The sequence below is a fragment of the Cyprinodon variegatus genome, unplaced genomic scaffold, assembly GCF_000732505.1.
Source record: "Cyprinodon variegatus isolate N-32 unplaced genomic scaffold, C_variegatus-1.0 Scaffold182, whole genome shotgun sequence".
In the NCBI taxonomy this organism is placed as follows: Eukaryota; Metazoa; Chordata; class Actinopteri; order Cyprinodontiformes; family Cyprinodontidae; genus Cyprinodon; species Cyprinodon variegatus.
This window is the reverse complement of record NW_015150635.1, coordinates 122,335-143,262: the sequence shown is the minus strand read 5'-3', so window position 1 is coordinate 143,262 and position 20,928 is coordinate 122,335.

Below are 20,928 nucleotides of genomic sequence, written 5' to 3'. Positions count from 1 at the left end.
TATTTTTTTCCCCCCTTTTTTTTTATATGGATGTACAACATGCTGTTCTCCTCAAGGCCAGCCCATGGGGACCTCCAGCAAACCCAAGAGGGAACCCTCTTCTCAATTGAAACGATGCAATTTACCGTCCCAAACACAGGCACTTCATCATTCAGAGGACTTTAACCCCATGAATGTCAAACACAGAGCATGCTGGGGAGGAGATGGACTACCTCACATTACCATAACAGCTACAACCTTATGATAAACACTGGTAAAACATGGTGACTTAAGCCAAATAAACCGATTTAATTATTTTGCAGGAAAATATTTTCATTTTTAGTACTTTGCAAAGGTATTTATACAGACTTTTTAACCTTTTTAGGTTCTCATTTTAATATCATAGATCAGGACGCAGAAAAACAGTGTCTGAAATGCAGATTTTTAGGTCCAGACTTGGAATAGACCATTTTAAAACCTGACTATTGTTGTACCTAAATCATTTCAGTAGAGCTGCGCTGTAAGCTTTCTGAACCCTGTGACAGGAATGTCTGTTATTTAAGTACACCTACTGCTCAGCTAACTGACCTACTTGTTTGTCCATCCACACCTATAAAACAATGCTGCCACAACCAAGGGTCACAGAGGAAATGGTTTTGTTGATGAGAGGTTAAATGTTGGTTTTCCTTCACATTCCAGTTTTATTTGACCATAAATTCACTTTAAACTAACTCACTATGTTTATTGGTTTATGACATTAAATTTCCATTTAACCCCTTGACGCCCATTGTTGCGAATATGCAACCAACTATTTTTATTTCATACACAGCCAAGATGGCAGGTGTGTTCCCTCCGCTCCAGTTTTTACACATTCACTGTGGGCAATCTCTTGTTTCCGTTACAACTGGCTCCTAACCATCTATGTTATCACTGACCTTGAGACATTTCAAAATTGTGTATTATACCGACATTTCTATTTATTTTTAGAAAGTTTAGAAATTTTAATCTGGCAACTAATTAAATGCAAAACCTTTAAAATATATATAAGTGTATATGGCGTCAAGTTAAATATGAACTAACATAATAGACTTCAATTGTATGCCAAAATGTGAAAAAAAAATGTATACATTTCAGAATTTGCCAACTTTTCTGCCTTGTCAAATCAGTTTTGTGAGTTTTTATAAGGTTAGAAGATTGTTTTTCTCTGTCTAAAAATCTTAGCACCATTTCACCCTCACCTCTAAGGAACAAAGCCCGGGCAGGGCTTTAGGCTTGAAACAGCATTAAACTTTCACTTGTACAGCTGTATAGCTGCTGTTGCCCCCGCCAGACATACCAACTGCACACTGGGAAGGTATTAGTTTGTGCTTTTTATTAATTCATTGCACTGAACAGAACTTGCAACGTAGCGAACCAACAGCTTCTTAAATTTCCTTTCACCACTCTCTCTTTGACACATTTGAACTTGGCTGGTATTTTATAGAGCAGAGCACCAAAGGGTGTTTAATTATAGACTAGAAGGCCACTAGGGTCTGCTTTTAATTGTGCGCATCTCTTTGTGTTGTGTGTGAGGGTTTGCCTGCAGCTCTGTGGGTCACAGGCATACTCCAAACGAGAACTCCTACAGGCTAAGCTTGAAGATGCTCCCCCTCAATACATCCACAGAGCCCAGAGAGCTGGAGTTTGATTAATATTTTCTTAATTATCATTATTTAATTCAGCAAAGCCACAGCTTCTCCATTGCAACTGTGGCCTTTGTCTCTCTGCTGCAGAATATCCTGGCTCATTAAGGACACGGAGAGATCCTGTATATGGTAAATAAGAGGCTGCGTCTCATGCTGCTGCCCTGGGGAGAGTTGGCACCACACTGAAGGACATCTCCTTGTAAAGAATGGCGCTCGGTTTCGGCTGATGTTTCCCAGCTCAGACTGCAGAGCCGGATCCTCTGCCTCTGGCATCGTTAGGCCCGCTTCCTTTCATGAGGCGCAAACAGAGACAACAGCGCAGGCAGATGAGCACTGTGCACTCATCAGGCTGTCTCCTTTGTAGAGTAGACTGGTGATTGAAATGACTTGAGAGAGGAGAATAAGGCCTGTCTCCTCTTGGGTTTTGGTTGCAGTCAGTCCATCTACAGACAGAAAAGAAAAGACTTATGGAGAAGTTTATAAAAGCTTTTTGTGTACAACTGATCTCTTTGAAGAGTTTCAGCTTCTGTCATGTTGAGACGCCAGAAGGATTCTGGGTAAGGTGAAGCATATGGTGTGTGTGTAGCTGAGGCTGCTTAACAGACAGGTTCTGTTTGCACCTGAAAAAACCCAAAATAAACGTTATTATTAATTAAGCTTTAAATCAATGATGATCTATACTTGTCAAAATACATTTTAAGTCTGCCTGGGGACATAACTGGGACTTCATTTTCTGTAGTTTATCAGATAAGCAGTGCTTGATGCTCAGATCTGGACAGGGCACAGAGTTTTCGTTTCGCTCTGAGCTTTCTCATTATTGCTTTGTTCTAAAGAATGAGAACAGCCTCTGGGTTGTTAACCTTGAAGGGTCAGTTCAGGATTTTGGAAATGAGGTTCTGTTTATGGTTATAAGCATTGCTATCTACAGTTAATACCTCTGTTTTATAAAGCTTAAATCTACTTTCCTGCTAATAGAGGCTGAAGCTAAGAGCTTTATTAGACTTTTATTGCCATAAACACAACACCTTTAAAATCACTTTAACTTAAGCATTATTTTATGAATCTTTATTAACAAAGGAAATTCAGTTTAGTGATTTGTACACCAACTTCTTTGCTGAATTGATGCTTAGAAGGCAGTGAAAACAAAGCAGAAGTATCCCAACCACAAAAGAGCACAAGCTTTACTTTTAGCTTTCAACCTTGTTTTTCTGCACCAAAAAGGACTTAAAAAAAGTTTTTTTTTTTTTGCAAAAGTTGTCCTCTGACTCAACCAGCCTAATTAGCGTTTACAGTTTTAAAGTCTTCAAAATGGTCTGGTTCACTTGTTTAGCTTCTTATCATCTAGTCATATTCAGGATTTCTTATATACGGTAGGTTAGCTAAGATCTGACAAAACAACTAACATACAAATCTAGATATGCTAAAGTCCCTTACTGTCATCAGAAAAAACTAAAGTATTCAACCATTATGGAAGATGTGAAAATGCAAGCTAATGCAGAAGTCTGGTTCTGATTTGGAAATAGTACTGATGTTTTGGGGGTTAATGCTGCAAGCATAGGTTCATTATAGAAATAAAACCTAACAGAAAACCCTGAACATCTAATAACATCTTTAAAAATCCTTGAAGAATATGAGCTAGAATAATATTTTATTCCCTTTAGGGATAAATGGATTATTTTTTTTACACTTGAAATTATAACTATAATGCAGAACTGACATAAACAAAAAGCAATATATTAATAAAAAGCTTTAATCCTGATGCAGTTTGACCATCCGCTGTTTTTAATTCCCTACATTAAAAAAAAGAAACACACCATTTGTTTACATTAATAGTTTTGAGCCTGTATCAAATCAAATTAAATCTCATGGTATACTCTTCCTTAAAACACTTGGAGTAAACCCCATTTAGTTACAAACAAACTATATGTAAAGCAGAATTGTTGGTTCCTTTAAGTCATGTATGAAAACGTTTTTGTTTATTTACTTTTTAATTAAATAATCTAGCTAATTACCTGTTTTAAAAATTTTTTAGGCCTTAATTATCTGTCATTTTCCAACCATTTATTTCATCCAATGCTCTAATAATTATATATAGTTATTTTTATTTACTCTTTCCTCTTATGTCCTGCAGTGATGGGATTGCCTTATGTGTAATTTTAAAAATATGAAACTTTTTAGATATCTTTTGTAAAAAGCAAACCAGATTTTTAAAACTAACATTAATTCTGTTAAATTACATTAAAAAATATATAAATTCTAAAGGGAACATAAAATAAATTAAGGAGGCAAAGACTTTATAAATATATTTATGTATAATGAGGACTTGATCTAATAGAAAACTTCAAAATTGTGAAAAGGACCCAGAGGGTTAGTTCTGTAGAAATACGCCTCAGTCTTAGCCCCTCGTGGACAAGCTGTTAGCTTCAGCCTCTGGGACCAACTAATCGAGATTCACACCAAAAGGGAAGAAGGTAAGAAAATCATTGACTGCATGAGAAGAGTAAGATTTATGGGGTGTATCTTTATCCTCCCATATAGTCTGTCTTCTTGCCCTCTGTGGGTCCGCTGAGGCATCCCTCATCCCTTGTGCCAGTTGTGCCACTCACTAAGATCTCTGTGATCCCATAGTTTCACCAACTCTTAAAGGCATTCAGGTCCTACTTTATTTAAACCTCTCATGGATGTGAAGTAAAGTTTGCAATCAGATAGAAACATGCAGGAGTGGTACTTGGATGTCTTTGCAGGGGTGTCCTTTTGGTGCTCTTCGGTGGAGGGATCAGTCTCAATTTGAAGGCAATGTCGAGTTTGCCGTGATGAAGGCCTAAGAGCCGAAATGCCTTTATTAGCTATGTCCTAATAAAGGCTTTTTTTTTTTTTTTTAAGAACGTCACCTTTTCAGTGCCTCAGTTTCTGTTTTTTTTTAACAGTTTGCAATCAGATCTTTTAAGTAGGTTATTTGGCTGGAGGCCATATGTGCTCACCTGTGATGATTTTCTGTGAAGTGGTGTGTAATGGACGGGCCAAAGCTACGACACATCTCTATTTGTTTGAAAACGCCACCCAATCCGTTTAGGTTATGGTTTGTACTTGGCATTATAACAACACGCTAAGAACAAGGGGGGAGGAGGATGATCTCTATCAGGGTGGCATATTAATGTTTATTTACACCATGGCTAATAAGATGTGTGCTCTGCAGTGTGTTAGGCAGAATGATGGTGGGTGATTAAGCTGCTTTGCTTTAGATTCATCTATTATCCATTCACAAGCCTGCATACATAATGTAATATTGTAAAATAAGGCCAGTTGCAGAAGTAGATGAGGTGGCCAGCAAGAGTTGTATGTAAATCAACGCAGGGTGTCATGACAGGCAGAATGTAAAGAGATCAGTGTGATAAATTTAGGGAATTGTCAAAATGTGCGTTCAGAGACGGGTGAGCTATGACTCTTTACATAACACAGTTTCAAAAAAGACAAACAGTGACAAGACTAATTTGTGGTCCAGTGTTTGGCTCTCAACTCCTAACCTGCGGGAGGTTTAGAATCGATGGAGGAGGGATAGAATAGGGTGTCTCTAATCCATATTGTCTTGACGCCTAATCCCATCCACTCAAGACATGGCCTGTCTTCAATTTCCTCGTCAGATCGGCCACCGGACCCTGCACTCACACACAGCTGCCCCACCTTCATGCAAGAGATGGAAATCAGCCAGGCAGACACTCAAGCATGAACCAAATGTCAGCGACAAGCCACAGGGACAGAAGAGGAGCCCATGTTAATTATTACAGGGAAAAAACGTACTATTTCTTCTGCAAGACATGCTATCCAGGAGATCTGTGGATCATGAAGTCATTTTCTCTTTTTTTTCCCTCCTCATGGGGATACCAGAAGGCAGACACAATTTTGATGAGAGTCTATGAAAGCAGTGATTAACTTTGTTGTGGATGTTTTTCTTTATTTATTTATTAATGTGTCTCCAAAGTCTTCACCGACCACATTATCAAACTGTATGAATTAGGTTCCTAATGCAGGTAGTATTCCCCTCTGAACACTTTCCCATTTTGCCGTGAAACAACTACAAAACTCAAAATATTTTTTCAGGAGTTCATATAATAGACCTTGGGAAATTAATGTATAATTGTCAAATGGAAGGACAAGTTTTGCTATTTAAATAAACATCTAAAATGTGCATTGTTCGTATGTATTGGGCACACTTAACTCTGATACCCATAAATAAAAGTGTGGTGACAAACTACCTTTAAAAGTAGCATAATTATTCAATGCAGACCATATTCCCTTTTCCACAGCAGGGACTTAAAGCCAATACCCAGGATTGTGTTACAATTTTACCAAAGTAATTTGCCTTTGCCAAGGCTAAATGTTCATGGATAAAAGGTCTTGGTGTGAATGTAGGAGCTTAAGAATACCCAGAATTCTCATATTTCAAACAAAATGGTCCCAGCATTGTGATTGTAGGGGGGTTGCAAAGACTTTCATTAAAGTTTGATTTATTTCCTTTTCTTTAACACAAAGTAACCTTGTACAGTATTTTAGTTTAGAATGTAGCTGTGTAAAACTCTGCTCTGTTTTTAAGATCTAGATCTAAAGTTTCTATTCGCTTAGATATAACTTGCCTTGTGAGCTGTCAGCTGATCGTTTGCTGTTAGTTGAGATCCACTATAACTGGAGAGTGGTTAAGGCATAGAACAGGCATCCCAAAAGTCGGTCCTCGAGGGCCGCTGTCCTGCAGGTTTTAGAGGTTTCCTTGCTTTAGCACAGCTGATTATGATGATTGAAGTTGAGCAAAAGCCTGTTAATCAGCTTTCAATTAAAATCAGCTATGTTGGAGCAGGGAAACCTCTCCCACAGACTGCCACTCTGGGTCCCAGAGCAAAGACCCGTAATCCCACACTGCTCCCCAAGGGCATAGGTTAAATGCAAAGTGTTCATTTCTGTACTTCTGACAGTGTAATGACAATAAAACGCTTGGGAAAAAATCCAACTGTTTGTCCCTGTCTTATTCAATTCAGTTTCACTGCTCCATGTTTCACACAGTTGATAGGTGACAGAAGCATGCTGAGGTGATGAATGTCGATGTTATGTTCCTTAATACCATCACCCACTGGACTGAAGATTTGGAGGAGTTTTCATCATGACTTTCCCATTTGTCATTAGGTTGATGTAAATACATTTTTCTTTAGCTTTACAAAACAGTGGAAACAATATACCTTGGATTCCTGACTTCAGGGAAGGATGCAGAAAAAATCTTCAGGTTTTAGGTTCACAGTGAGCATGGAGGCCTCCAGCCAATGCTAGACCAAGACAATGTAATACACAAACATGGAAACAAGGAATAAGTTACCATAAAGAGGCTGATTTAGGCTCTAACTTTAGGAGTCAACTTTAAGTCAACGTTCTATGCTAAGAATGACTGAATTGGTCATCTGCCATAGCTGAGCACAAAAAGTTTCATGCAAACTTTATAGTAAAGTGGAAAAGCCTGCAGTACTGACTAGCAGGTTTGAAAAGCTGGATTCCATGACTTGTCCCTCCCTTTTCTCATTCATCACTTTCCCCTGCACAGTTTTTTTTCTTTCTCATACTCTCAAATCTTTTCAATATCATGTTTTATACATCCGTTTCATAACCTTCACTTATTTTTTCACCTGCCAGTGAAACTGTAGCCTCATAAAAAATAATAAATCCAAACATTTTCTTGTCATAGCTGAGCATTAAAACCACTGTAATCTGCCATGATTCTGCCCTTTGTGGACTTTTTGGTTCTATTTAAGTTTCCTTTTGAGTTTTCATTTAAATTTCTATTTATGACATTCTGTGTTTTCTTGGTAATTGGTTTCTTTTCCATTTTGTGTCATTATAATTGTTTTCTAGTTATATGTAAGCAGTGTTTTTTGTGTTGTTCTCTGTTTTCCTCCCTGTGCCAGTCTCGTCTCCGCTAGCTTCTATCCTCCACACCTGCTCGCTATCGACTAATTAAGCTCAGTCTTTGTTCTGTCTCCAATATAAACTCTTCCTGTGCAGTTTCTCTCCATTGCTTCAATCCTCATGTGTGTTTCCCACCCTGGCATCTCTTGGTTTTGATTTCTTGTTTTGGGTTTCTAGATTTATGTTTCTGTTGCCATCTGCATTAAAAATAAATCAGCAAGAACTCCTCTCTGCCTCCTCATCTCTGCATTTGGGTCCTAAACCTCCACCCAACCATGACATTATAATTCCTTTTGGATGCTAGACTGACTGGGGAAATAAGTTAGCGCTCCGACAAATCACATGTAAATTTGGTTAAATAATTAAGTTTGAAACAACTCTTCCTACAGTAATCTTAACTGGATGATCAGGGTAGAAGGCTGGGAGGTGACTCTTTGGAGAGAGGAAATAGCAGCCTCTCTGGAGTTTGGATGACTTTCAGACCATGAGAAATGAAATTCTCTGGTCCTTTAACACAGAAATTGAATGCTTAGGTGTGATTGCTGGACTTCATGCTTGGTGAAAACCAAGCACTATTCATCATTCATCGCAAGGCCAATACTATCTCAGCAGTGAAGCATGGTAGTGTCAGCATCATGTTATGGGGATATTTTTTCAGCAACAGGAACCAACAGACTAGTCAGGAAGGAGGAAATGAGGAATGAAGTCATATACGTAGAAATCTTGGGTAAAAAATGTTTCCAGATTTGATAATGTGGGTGAACTGCGGGGAACTGCTGGTGTACAAAAACAAACCTTGTGTAAGAGTGTGCAGCATTTTTTTGACCTGCTGTGAGAATTTGCTGCAATCATGCAAAAGTTTAAAATCTCCAATAACAGGCAACTAGGGATTAAAACTTGACCAATAAAATGAAATGTGGCTCCATCCAGTTAGTATAAACTAAAAGAGTTTGAGCTTTTATTAAAAATAAACATGAATGATGAAACTGAATCACATTTATCCTCGTAACGGTTTCACTCGGATGTAAGTTTAGGTCATGGAAATGTGTATTGGTCACAGAGGAGTTTATGTTTGTTCTCAAAAGATTTTTTATTCAAACAAAAAGGTGGTGATTAAGCATGTTAACTCCAAATAAGTCAGATCTAAGCATCGCTTAGATGGACATGGGAGAAGACGTCCATACTTGTCCATAAATAGCATGCATTATTCTGCATGGAGGGGGCGGGTGTTTAGATGTCCTGCTGACCTGCTAGTACACAATGATGGATGGATATTAGCTGGTTTATATTGTCAGTAAGGGGCACTAAGAAACCGTCATCCTGCACCAGTTTAAGTTCTTACAACCCCTCTGTGCATTGGGAGGTTCTGTTGGGCATTTAACAATCATCCTGAGAGATCCCCATATAGTCACACCAGTACTGCTCAGATCTCTCAGATACACACAAAGCCATTTGCAATTTGAATCAAGGAGCCAATTTCCCCATTGCACTTATATATTAGAGGCGTGATCTGTAAATTTACTTTTCTAAATGGAAAGCATTTTCATAACCAAGCTGTGCAAGTAGGCAATTTGTGATCCGCACAGGTGTCTTAATAAATTTTGGTTGACTCTACTCAGGATTCCTTTCTCAAATCCAATCTAACTGACCTGGAAACATCTTGAAAAGATGCTGATGATGTTTATTTGAATTCTTGTTGATTCGTCAAACCTATACACTAGTTTTATGTATATCAAATGGCATCCATGCAAAACAAATGGAAGTTTCTGTCACTGCAAAATGAAAATATGCAAACATTTCAGGGGGTGTGAATACTTTAGAAAGGCTCTGACATATCATCATATAAGAGTCACCCGCTTCTATTTTGTTCTTGTTAATTTCGCATTTCTACAGATATCATTTATTGTCCAATCTGTGAAGCTAAGCCTCACTGATGGGAGAAATATAAAGTTTTGAAAAGGAATCCACAAATTTCTTCCCTCTTCTCTTCTTTGCTAGTCTCATGTTTGATTTTTACACATGCAGAGAGACGGGGGGTGGGTGGGCTGCCTATCTTCGTCTCTTTTTCTGACACCACGTTTCCCCTGTGACACTTCACCTTTAGAGATTTCCCATTCTCTCTGATCATTCACTGTTCGGTTCATGTTAATTAACCCTGGGGCACAGCAGAGAAATACAAGCTTTGAAGCACAGGAAAAACATCAAGAAAAAGGTAATTTTTTTTTCTTTTTCTTTATGTGATTCATTCTGTTTCCATGTGAGATTCAGTAAAGAGTTGCATGAGGAGGGGTGTGGGTGTTGGAACGGTTGAAAAACAGTTTGTCTTTGGGTTTGTGTCCCTGTCACCAGTCGTTCTTTTCCCTGTAAGGAAGTTGGCCGGAGAAACTTGACATCCCTCAGGTGGCCATGCAAATGGAAATCAGCTCCTAAATAGAACACAAGATGGTTTTCATCGCCTTCAGCTTTCCCCATGAAACAAAAAACGGAGTCCGATTTTTGTCTGTTTCTTTATATTTTTTTCAGCCCCAAATATAAAATGGTTTTCACTTTAAACACACAAAGAATTTCTTGAAAAAAAAAAAAAGTCTCACTGGTGGCATGAAGAGCAAGTTTCTTTCTTAGCCATTTTACCACTTGGGTCACATGTTTACCAACTAACACAGAAACTCCATCTTTTTTTGTCTTCTGTCAGCCATCAGCTAAAAATACCTGGTCTTCAAGAGTCTGGTGACATACATTATATTCATCCCTCTGCCTTACATTTCCAAAGACTTACTTTCTTGCTTCTCAAAAGCATCTTTTTTTTTTCTCAAAAACACCAATAAGCTGAAATCCACCTCTCAACACGCTGGAAATATTCATGAGCATGAACTGCAGCACAACCGCAGGCTTTATTCTCTCAGCTTTCAGGGCAAATCTGTTCCTGTGCTTTCTATCTGACGCTTGTCTAAAGCACATAAAGACAAAGACAGGAAGTATGATTAGCCACAGAGAATAGAAGTGCAACGTTCCCCTCCAGGATACGTCTCGGGGTGGGACTGATCAAAGCTATGCCCACAGACAGAACGAGACTGAACCAGCACTTTTTTTTTCAATGGCTATCACTGCCTCAAGACAGGAGGAGAGGGGTTGTTCCAAACACACGTTGTTTCAACATTTTTTTCAGAAAAGTTGCTCAGATTTGGTTGCAGAACAAAAGACTCAACAAGAATGAAAATCTTTGAAATACAACTATAAGTGTAGCTTGTTAGATGAATATTCATAGAATGACTTATTCCAATTAAATATATTAAAGTCACTTTGTTTGTTGCTCTCAAATAAATCTGTGGTAAACATATATTAAAAGTCATCCATCTGTCTATCCATCCTTGTCTATAACCATTCCTGCAGAACCGCTTGGGGTGGCATCAGGCTATTTCCTGGACAGCTCACCAGTCAATCACAGGGCAGCACAGAGATGCAAAGAAAATGGAACACATGCACATACACTACATGCATGCCTAAGGACTCGGTGAAAAGCTTTTATCATTATTTGTTACACTTTATGTCACCCAAAACAAAACTAAAACACTATTACTTAAGATTTAATTATAGTCTGCTTCATTACCTTTAGATTCAACATTAATTCTATCAAACCTGATGAAAATCCAAGAGTATTTTACAAACATAACATCACATTGATAGTCAAACATGGGTGTTTTAGTCTGATGCGTAGCTGCTTTGCTCCTAGAAGACTTGCTATAATTAGCAGGGTTACCAAAAAGTGACAGCTTCCAACCAAAGATCAATTAAAATCCACCTACCTAAATGAAAAACAAACAAATTAAAAATTGTCTTGAATTTCGTGTTAAAAGGGTAAAACTATTTGGAATATCTTATAAGCAAATAACTCCACTAAAACAAAGCTCCACACAAAGAATTTTTTCCTATTAAATTTCATTTTTTATGGTATTTCATTTTGTCTGATAACCTAAAAAAAAGAAAAGAAAAAATTACAAACTTTGCATGGAAACTTGCCACTGATCCTATAAATAAAGTCTTTAAAACAACAAAAACTGTAACTAAAANCCATCTGCCGAGGCCGACTGGGGTTCAAGGAGACAGAAGCAGAGATACAAAAAGCAGCTGTAAAAGGCGGCCCCGTCCAGGAAACACATAGCCAGTTTAAGTCCAATTATACTTTGAAACTACAGTATATATGCTCGAAATATTTGTAACATATTTTTGGAGTCATCTTGTGTGTTTACATTCACAATCTATCCCTTCATTGGCCTCCCATTACTTTTTGTATTTTCATCACATTTAGTGCTGTCTGATTTTAAATCTTTCAAAATAAAATCAGAGTTCAAAAGTAAAAACCTTTAGACCAACACTCTTCAGCTTACTTTCCACATTAATAAACAAATAATAGGAACGCCATTACATCATTTTATTGAAATGTGCAGATTTGTTACCTTTCTGCCACATAATAAAAACTACTGTGACAGGATGTACATGTAAAGAAATAATATATAAAACTCGGCAAACCAATGAAACCATGAATTCTCATTTCAAGCAGAAAACCCATCTTTGTTTGGATTGCAATTTTTTCCTATTAAATTTCATTTTTTATGGTATTTCATTTTGTCTGATAACCTAAAAAAAAAGAAAAGAAAAAATTACAAACTTTGCATGGAAACTTGCCACTGATCCTATAAATAAAGTCTTTAAAACAACAAAAACTGTAACTAAAAAGTTCAGGGAGTTTATTTTGCCATCATGCAGAGTAAGGAGGGTGGCCAGGGAGACAAAAGAAAATCCCCCAAATCTCACTGAAAAAAAACTACCAATTATATATTATGCTGCTGGATAAAAGATGAAACAAATGTTTTTACATATTTTTTATCCAATGGTGTCAATAAATGTGGAGGGTGCTGTATACATTTCTGAGATCCCACAAACTGGATTCCACGCCAGTCAATCCATGATGTTATCTTCTGCCTTTTCAGTGCGACTGTCTTTTGTATTTTTAATAAAGCGGCTGAACAGACATGTAAAATCTCATCATCAGTGATGATGGTACCCTGTAATGTCACTTACTCCAACTTCATCGGCTGCATTACAAATCAGACCTCTCTTACAACGAACGAGAAAGGTGTATTCTGCTGGCCTGAGGGTCTATGACTGGATGTGCAAAGCTTCAGCTTCTGACGGACAGACTGTGATGAGATGCTTTCATTATAGCTGGTTTAGAGAAGACCAGGTCTCTGTTAGACGGGTTCCATCAAAGGCAAAGCTTTGATTTCTGGCCCTCAAACACTTAAAGCTGTTGTAATGACAGCCGTCTGCTCCTTTGTTGTTTTTTTTTGTTTTTGTATGCTGAAAGTATCCCCACCATCATCATCAATATTTGATCTTTTTTCATGCAGGGCCTGCATAGTTATTTATGTCAAATGATTCACGTTCTTTATACATATTTCTAGAAGGAATACTTTTTTCTGTCTATATATATATATATATGTATATGTATCGATATCTATATATATATATATATATATATATATAGATATATGTATATAGAATATATATATATCTATATATATATTTATATTTTCTCAGGATTAAGATTAATGTAGGATGAGGTTATATTTTTTTTGGCTCTTTTTTTTAATCAAAAGCATGAGGTAAACACCCAAAGTAACTAGTAATTCATGTAATGAAGTCTATCACATAAACAACACTCTTTGACCCATCGGCTCTCAACTACAAAGTTCCAAAGAGTTCCACTGCCTACTATGGTCAAACATTGCTGTTGTTACTTTTAGTTGTCTGTGGTTTGCTTTTGACAGAGATTCATGGAGTAGAAGCAAATTGTTTCAGTGGCAGCACTAAAACTGGAAGGTTGTAAGTTCTGAGAAAATCTTTTATTTAGATGTCCTATTAGAACCTGTCATTGGATTTAAAACCAGGTCGGATTTAGCAATCATTTTTATCAAAGTTTCATGATCATATGTCAGATGTCTGGAGGAATAAATGTCTTAAAAATGTACAATGGCATTATATCCAGATCATAGGTCTTTGTGGTAGTGCAGTGGGTAGAGCTGTTGCCTTGCAGCAAGAAGGTTCTGGGTTTGATACCTGGCCTGGGGTACTTCTGCATGGAGTTTGCAGGTTTTTCCCTGTGTATACATGGGTTTTCTGGGTACTCTGGCTTCCTTCCACATGGTCCAAAAACATGACTGTTAGGTTTATTGGCTTCTCTAAATTCTCATTAGTTTTGAATTGTGTGTCTCTGTCTTACCCTGCGACAGACTGGTGACCTGTTCAGGGTGTCCCCTGCATCCTGACCATAGACTGCTGGAGATGGGTACCAGTCCCACCATGACCCTGACAAGGACCAAGTGGGAGAAAATTAATGGATGGACAGAAACTGAAACATGTATCAGTTTGCATGGCCCTAAGAGATGAGCCCTAATGCTGGCGAGGTCTTGTGGACGGTCTAGTGGTACTATGTGCTTCCAGGGTAGGAGTCATCACAAGACATTGATCAGCCATTCCATGATATTTTTGTGGCTGCAATCCCAAGAAAAAACAGATTCAGGTTTATTTCCTACATTTTATTATTGAATCTAGTGATGCTTTAAATTCCAGAGTTTAAGATGGTGAAGTGAACTAACCAAAGATTATTTCAGATTTGTTTTGGACAATATGAAAGATCATGAAAACAGTACCGTTTTGGAGATAGACATACAGCTGCTATGCAGTTGAAATGTTCTTTTGATCTGAGAAAAAAAGGAACAACATAGGGTAAACCAGAGAAAATCACTTATTTTATATTAAAGTTAAAATCTGATGTTTTCACAACATAATCCCTCCTCTGTTTTAAATTTCTATTATGCCAGCCACATTTAACACACTAATTAAATAAGTCTGTAAAGCAATTATTTCTCTCAATATACAAACAGAAGCCAAAATTTCCTCCAGCATGAGTTTATTAAAATATTGTCAACGCTTTGATAGTTGCCACACAACCGTCAATATGCAAACTCATAAAAACACAAATTTGAATATCTGCCCAGGCCTGCAAGCCTCTAAACCAGGAGACTAAATATATACTTACATTTTATTTCAAAGAGAAAGAAATCCTTTCTGGCAAAGAAAGATGGGCCGAGAAGAACTTTACTCAAGGATAGGAAACACATCATTAAAACTGGGGAGAGATATTAAGAAAGAGGGGCTTTGAAAGCGGGGTATATCTGCTCGCCTTTGGCTACTCTCTGGCTTCAAAAGCGTCTTGAGATCTCTCCTTCCCTCAGACCTGCACTCTCCCTTGTTGTCTGACTATATTTGCCAGCTTCACACTGATGCCAGCTTTGGATATTTCTTACTAAATAATCAATTACATGGAGCAACCGTAGGGGCGAAGGATCCCAGAAATAAGGGTGTTTAACTGCATGTGGCACAGTCACAGAAATAAAGTAAGGTCTATGATGGCTGTGGTTCCTTCATGTCTGCTCAACACCATATTTCATCAAAGTCTCTAGCCCCATTTACACTACCCTTTTAAAATTGGTCCAAGCACGGTAACCAAGATAACTGTTGAGTGTAAATGGCATGCAAAACTTAACCGGACCTTGCCAAACACAACCGAACCGCACAAAACTGGTATTAGTTCATCAGTAAGGCTCGGTGTGGTTCAGTTCTTGCACCATTCTCAGATAACAAAGAGCGCATGAGCAGACTGCGTCATCTCCTTACAGTCAGGCTCCGTAATCATGAAATTTCAGACATTCATAAAAATGCTAGCTTCTCTACCATGATATACCATTTCCAATCATGATTCTGCTTAGCAGTGTGATGAAACTCAAAGTCTGTAATTGTTTCCTGCATCTGTAAGCCCTGATTAGACTATTGTTTGTCGTATCCACTTCCTTAAAGCCAAATCTGTCAAGTAAGTTTACCAGAGCCTGCCTTCTTTGCCTAACTCTCCACAAACAACGAAATATAAAAATGATAGCCAAACTTCCTGAATGTTATGGTCACTGCCATGTTGATTTGCTTGTTTCCCTCTAGAGAGCAGTAGTACCATAGATCGTCACTCGGAGGCGAGGTAATCTGCTAGCGTGATGTGTAAATGGTCGTGAGGAACCAAGCTCTGCACAGTTAACTGATCCAAGCTCGCTCCGAACTCGGCATGGATTGGTTTTAGGGGGGTAATGTAAATGGGGCTATTGGCTCTATAGCTCTTTGGTGAATTTAGTTGACAGAGTCAGCTTTTGGGAAGTTGATATGACAAACGATGGAAACGACGACAAACATGGAGGTTCATCACACTGCTAAGCAGAATCATCACTAAAATCATGTGGCACAGGGGGCACTTTTGGCAAGCTTGCATTTTTATGAAATTTCTCGATTACGTCGGCTGACTCTAATGATCTTCTGCTCATGCGCTCATTGTTATCTGAGATATGTGCCAGAACTGCACTGCGCTAGGTCCTACTGATGAATTAGTACCAGTTTAGCTCGGTTTGGTTGTGTCTGGAACATTCTGGTTCAGTTTTTTATACCATTTACTCTCAACAGTTATCTAGGTTATCGTGCTCGATCCGATCTCGGCACAGTTTCAAAAAGTTATTGTAAATGGGGCTTATGTGTCCCCAAAGCTGGGGTTTGATTAATTCTAGAACATAGAAGTAGCAATACTGAGGGAGTTGTGTAAAAGTGTGTCGCTAATAGGGTAATAACCTGTTTTTCCTGCCTTCTGACTGCCCTTTGTCTATCATCCCTTTTTGAACAGCGATGAGGAACGCTGCGCTGGAAGTTTGGACGAAAAGGGGGACATTAACACGTTACTTTTGTCCCCTCATGGATAATAGAACAAGGTTTGCATTTGAATGATAAACAAGATGACTTGGAGACACTGGGAAGATCACTCGCACCTGCCCCCCCTGCCTTCCCCATTCCTGTTCCCTTTCAGGCTGAGTACCTATTATGCAAATGGGGGGGTTTGGAATTCATCTGAGTATCTCCCAGGCATGTTGGACAATTATGAGTCAGTAGAAGTAACCGCACCTTGCTAATGCTATGCAGCGTTGTGTTTCACTGTCCTTTTATTGGAGAGCTGCTACTTTCATCTGCAAAGTTCTTTACTGAATCCTGTGTTCTGCATTAGCATACACTTGTAACTAAGGCACCTTAATCACAGACAACAAAGCAAGCTGGCCTCAGCGTGACCAGAGTATTAAATAATTCTGGACTTTGTCGCAGCAATCAAATCAGATGAGAGAAAATTAAATATTGATGCAGGAAAAGTATACTGAATAAATATATATTCATAGTCAAGGCGGGAAAGAAAATGCAGCCCCACATTGCTGCAGCACTGTTTATTTTCATTTATGAAGACTTTCAATTCAAAACAAACTAAAGTTATTTTAAGTTTATTTTGTTGCCGATAAACACCTGGAGGGAATGCTGTTCTGCAGGTTGACGCTGCGACTGAAAAAGGTATTTCAAGTCTGCTGAAATCGGCAGTGGCGCCGCACGGCACACAGCGTCAAGCTTGAATAGAGACTCCCTCAGAACTATATTCCAAAAAGGGAGCATAGAATGTATATTGGTTAACATCCTTAAACAGCCACTACAATTAACGTGTGAAGCTGTGTTTGCATCCGTCTTTGTGCCACCCACCTGCCAATCACCATGTTTGTAGAACTAGATCACAGCGCTGTTTTCATATTCTATCCAGCTATGTGTTTATTTCCACAGGTGTAAAAAAGATTTTATTTACCGGTCTTTTGAAGATGAGGCAGATTCTCTGCACGCTGTGCAAAGACCTCAAATTGCAAAAAAGGAACAGAAGCAGAAAAGGGAAACACAAGGCTGGAAAAGCAAACTGTGTTTCCATGAGGGTTGCTGATTTCCCACTCTTTTGTTTCTCAGTTTTTGTAAAAGCAACATTCCTACTGCAGCTTCAGCATTTTTTTGTCAGACAACCGCAGAAACAACGCTGCCCACTGCAGCAGCCCACATCCTTCTTAATATACACATTTTAGAATTATATATTTCTTTAAGACAGACAAAAACTTCTCTTGCTTTCTGATTCTACCAGCTGGGAGTCACTGAGTCTTACCTAAAGTGCTCTCATCTAATTGACTCAGCATCTGTTTGTTCTGCTTGTCTCAATAATCTTTTGGTGTGTATTTTGTTCTACAGGGAGTCTCTGCAGTTCAGACTTTGCAGCTCTCCGGTGGTTTGTGTACCCAGAGAGGTGTCAATCCAGACTTCTTTCCACCTTTCTAAGGCAGAGCCCAGAAGGCCTAGAATGTGAAAATGAGTCCCTGGTTAGGACAGAGCTTCTGCCTTTTATCAATGTTGACCAGCCAGACGCCTTTTGGCGCCATCAAAATCTTACTGGGAACAGAAAATAATTCCATATCTTTGTCTTTCAGGTCATTAGATGTGCTGCAATTGTACCTTGAGAATTATGACAAGAAAAACAGGCTTGAGGTATGTAGAATCTCTCTATAGACAAGTTCAGACATAGGTTCTTGTGAACGATGAGGCAAAAGAACATTTTTTGTCTTCTGGGATCCTCTGAGAGTCCAGTTTATTCTCATGATTGTTAATTTGAAGGATATGTGTTTGTGTACAGTGATCTCCACAATTACAATGAGCATTTTTTTTCACTTTGAAAGCTTTTTTATTAATCTAAGCGTGGCTGGAATAGATCATGTATGAGTATTGAATTACAACAACTTAAAATTTTTTATTTATTTAAAACGAATCAACAAATAATTGAAATATTTAGATAATATGTAATTCAATTATTCCAGTAGCTTAATTTCATATTATTCAGGCAGTGTTTCTGTAAATAGTTTTTTCTGGCTCTTAGTTGCAGTTTAGTGTTAGTAAAGATTTCAAGGATGAGGTTTTCACCAATGCCTCTCAGTAGAGAGAGAAACAAATATAATTGTCTTAAAAGCAAAAACAAAACCCTTGTTACATTTCACACCTAAATGAATTTATTGATTTTCTAATTACTCTTTTAAAAGCTTAAAATATTAGTAAATAGGAAAACAAGCATCCAGAGACTTTCAGCATATGTTTTAATAAATTTAGCTAAAAAAAAAAAAGCAGAGTATTTCAAAGAAAAGTGACACATTTTCAGATCAAGAAAATAGTATAAAAAACACAAAAATAGTATACAAAACACACAAAATGTAAAGGCAAGATCCTTTTAAAGTTTCAAATCAACATTTATGAATAGCTTAAATAAATAATTTCATTAAAATATTTGATATTTTGTCTATTTCATATTGTATAGGCAGGTAAAAAAAAATAACACTACAAAATGAGGTCCAGGTTTTGGACCAAAATAAACTTAAAACAGTTTTATTAAGCTGATGATTTTGCCCTTTTAATAAAAAAAAATGGGTAACTCTTATACTGACATTCAAATTCAATTGCTGCAGTCCAATTTTACTCTACAGTCAAAACACAGTACAGGTTTTGAAGGTTATTGTTTTAGACTTTGCAACAGCTTTTACTCTCAGGACACATTGTGTATGTTTTGAAACAAGTATCATAATTTAAGATGCATTAAATTATTTTCAGGTAAACATACACCACTTGGTGGGTATTGATGCTCTCTGCAGGCTGCACTTCTCAAAAACTCACCTTAGTATATTGGGAAGGTCGGATCCGTCACTGAATGAGTCATGTGACCCAGAGTGGTGTTTTACGGCAGTATGAGCAACAATATTGTCAATCTTAACAGTAATTTAGTTTGTGGCTTTAAATTCAAGCATCAAAGCTAAACAGATAAGTGCACAGCCAGTTGTACTGTCAATTGGATGGATAGCACAAGGTCTAGAAAAGAGACAAGGTGTAAATCATAGGGTTCAGAACAGACACAGATCATACATGACTTATAGGGCAGCAACAAAAAAGCTAGAAGATGTGTTTCCATCAGCATTTTTCATCTGCCTTTGGAAGAATCGCATTAAAAGAGGTTGATGGAAACAGAAAAACTCATATCAACTCGCTAAACTCACAAAAATATTTTAGTTGGTTTTTAAAGTATTAATATGCTAAAGGGGAGATAGAAGCACATTTTTGAAATATGATCCAACTTGGTTATATTTACCTCTCATTACTGATAAACTGTTTTTGCCACAGCTGATGTTCTGAATGCATTATTAGAATCTCTCTCTCAAGAGCCCAATGTTGTTAATTGGGCCCTGTTCACAAGACTATGGTCTTTGGTGAAGCAGAACAGTTTTATTGTGTTTTTATTGTGAATTTAGTAGTAATACTAAAGTCAGTTTTATTGTGTTAATCCTGTTTGATACGCCACTGTCTGTTATTTTGAAACTTTGTATGGTGCCTTTAACCAGGGAATATTTGCATTCAGGAGTTTTGGAGATTCTAAGAACATACTGTCTAATTAAGCATGTGGGGAAATTATTGTATTTTTAATGTTTCTACCCTCTGTTGTGCACAAAGTTTGCAATTAAAATTTGCTCAGGTAGTTGTGTTTACAGGAACAAAAATAGCATTCAAAGGTTGATACATTTTTGTCATTTGCACAGGGGAAAAAAACACATGGAAACTAATAAGGAAGTTCCCTCTCCTTATTTGCATACCAAAAGGCTGGAATGAGATTAGGCAGAATGTAAGGTTTGCACCAAGTCTCTGAATCCCTAGTTGTAAACTGATTGATTCTGATAGCATTGATGAGAAGCCGGTCCAATCCAAACAGATCCCAGCCCACATTTGATAGGGCTCAAAGGACAAACTGCCACCATCCCAATAGACACTTCAAGACACCTTCAGATACTCTTTGTTTACACTCTGACTGATCAGAGCTGCTTTGGGGCAAGATAGGGCTCTGCTGAATACTAGCCATGTGGTCATGATATTATGACAGATTGGTGTAATTACTCATGGCCGACCGGCATCGGGGATGTGAGGATTAAAAAGATAAAACACAAGCTTTTATGAATAGGCCACTTTGCTAATTAGATGGATTAAAATGCACTCTGTGGAGAGAATTAATTTGCAGCTGAATGGCAGTTAACAGGCAAACGTGTATAACAGATGATACAACCCCCCCAGGGTATTCCACGGTTAGTTTGGTACAATTTAGAAATTACACAACTCGTTTACTAAACAACAAGCTCATATTTTCCCTGAACTACATTGTTCAGCGTTTTGCTGCCAGTTGACTTTCAAATGTGTTGAAAAGAGGTTAGATTTTTTTTTTTGCAGTGAATTAAGCCTCCTGGTAGCAGCACCACTCACTGCAGTAATAGATCGCCATTTATAATTCATGAGATGGCTA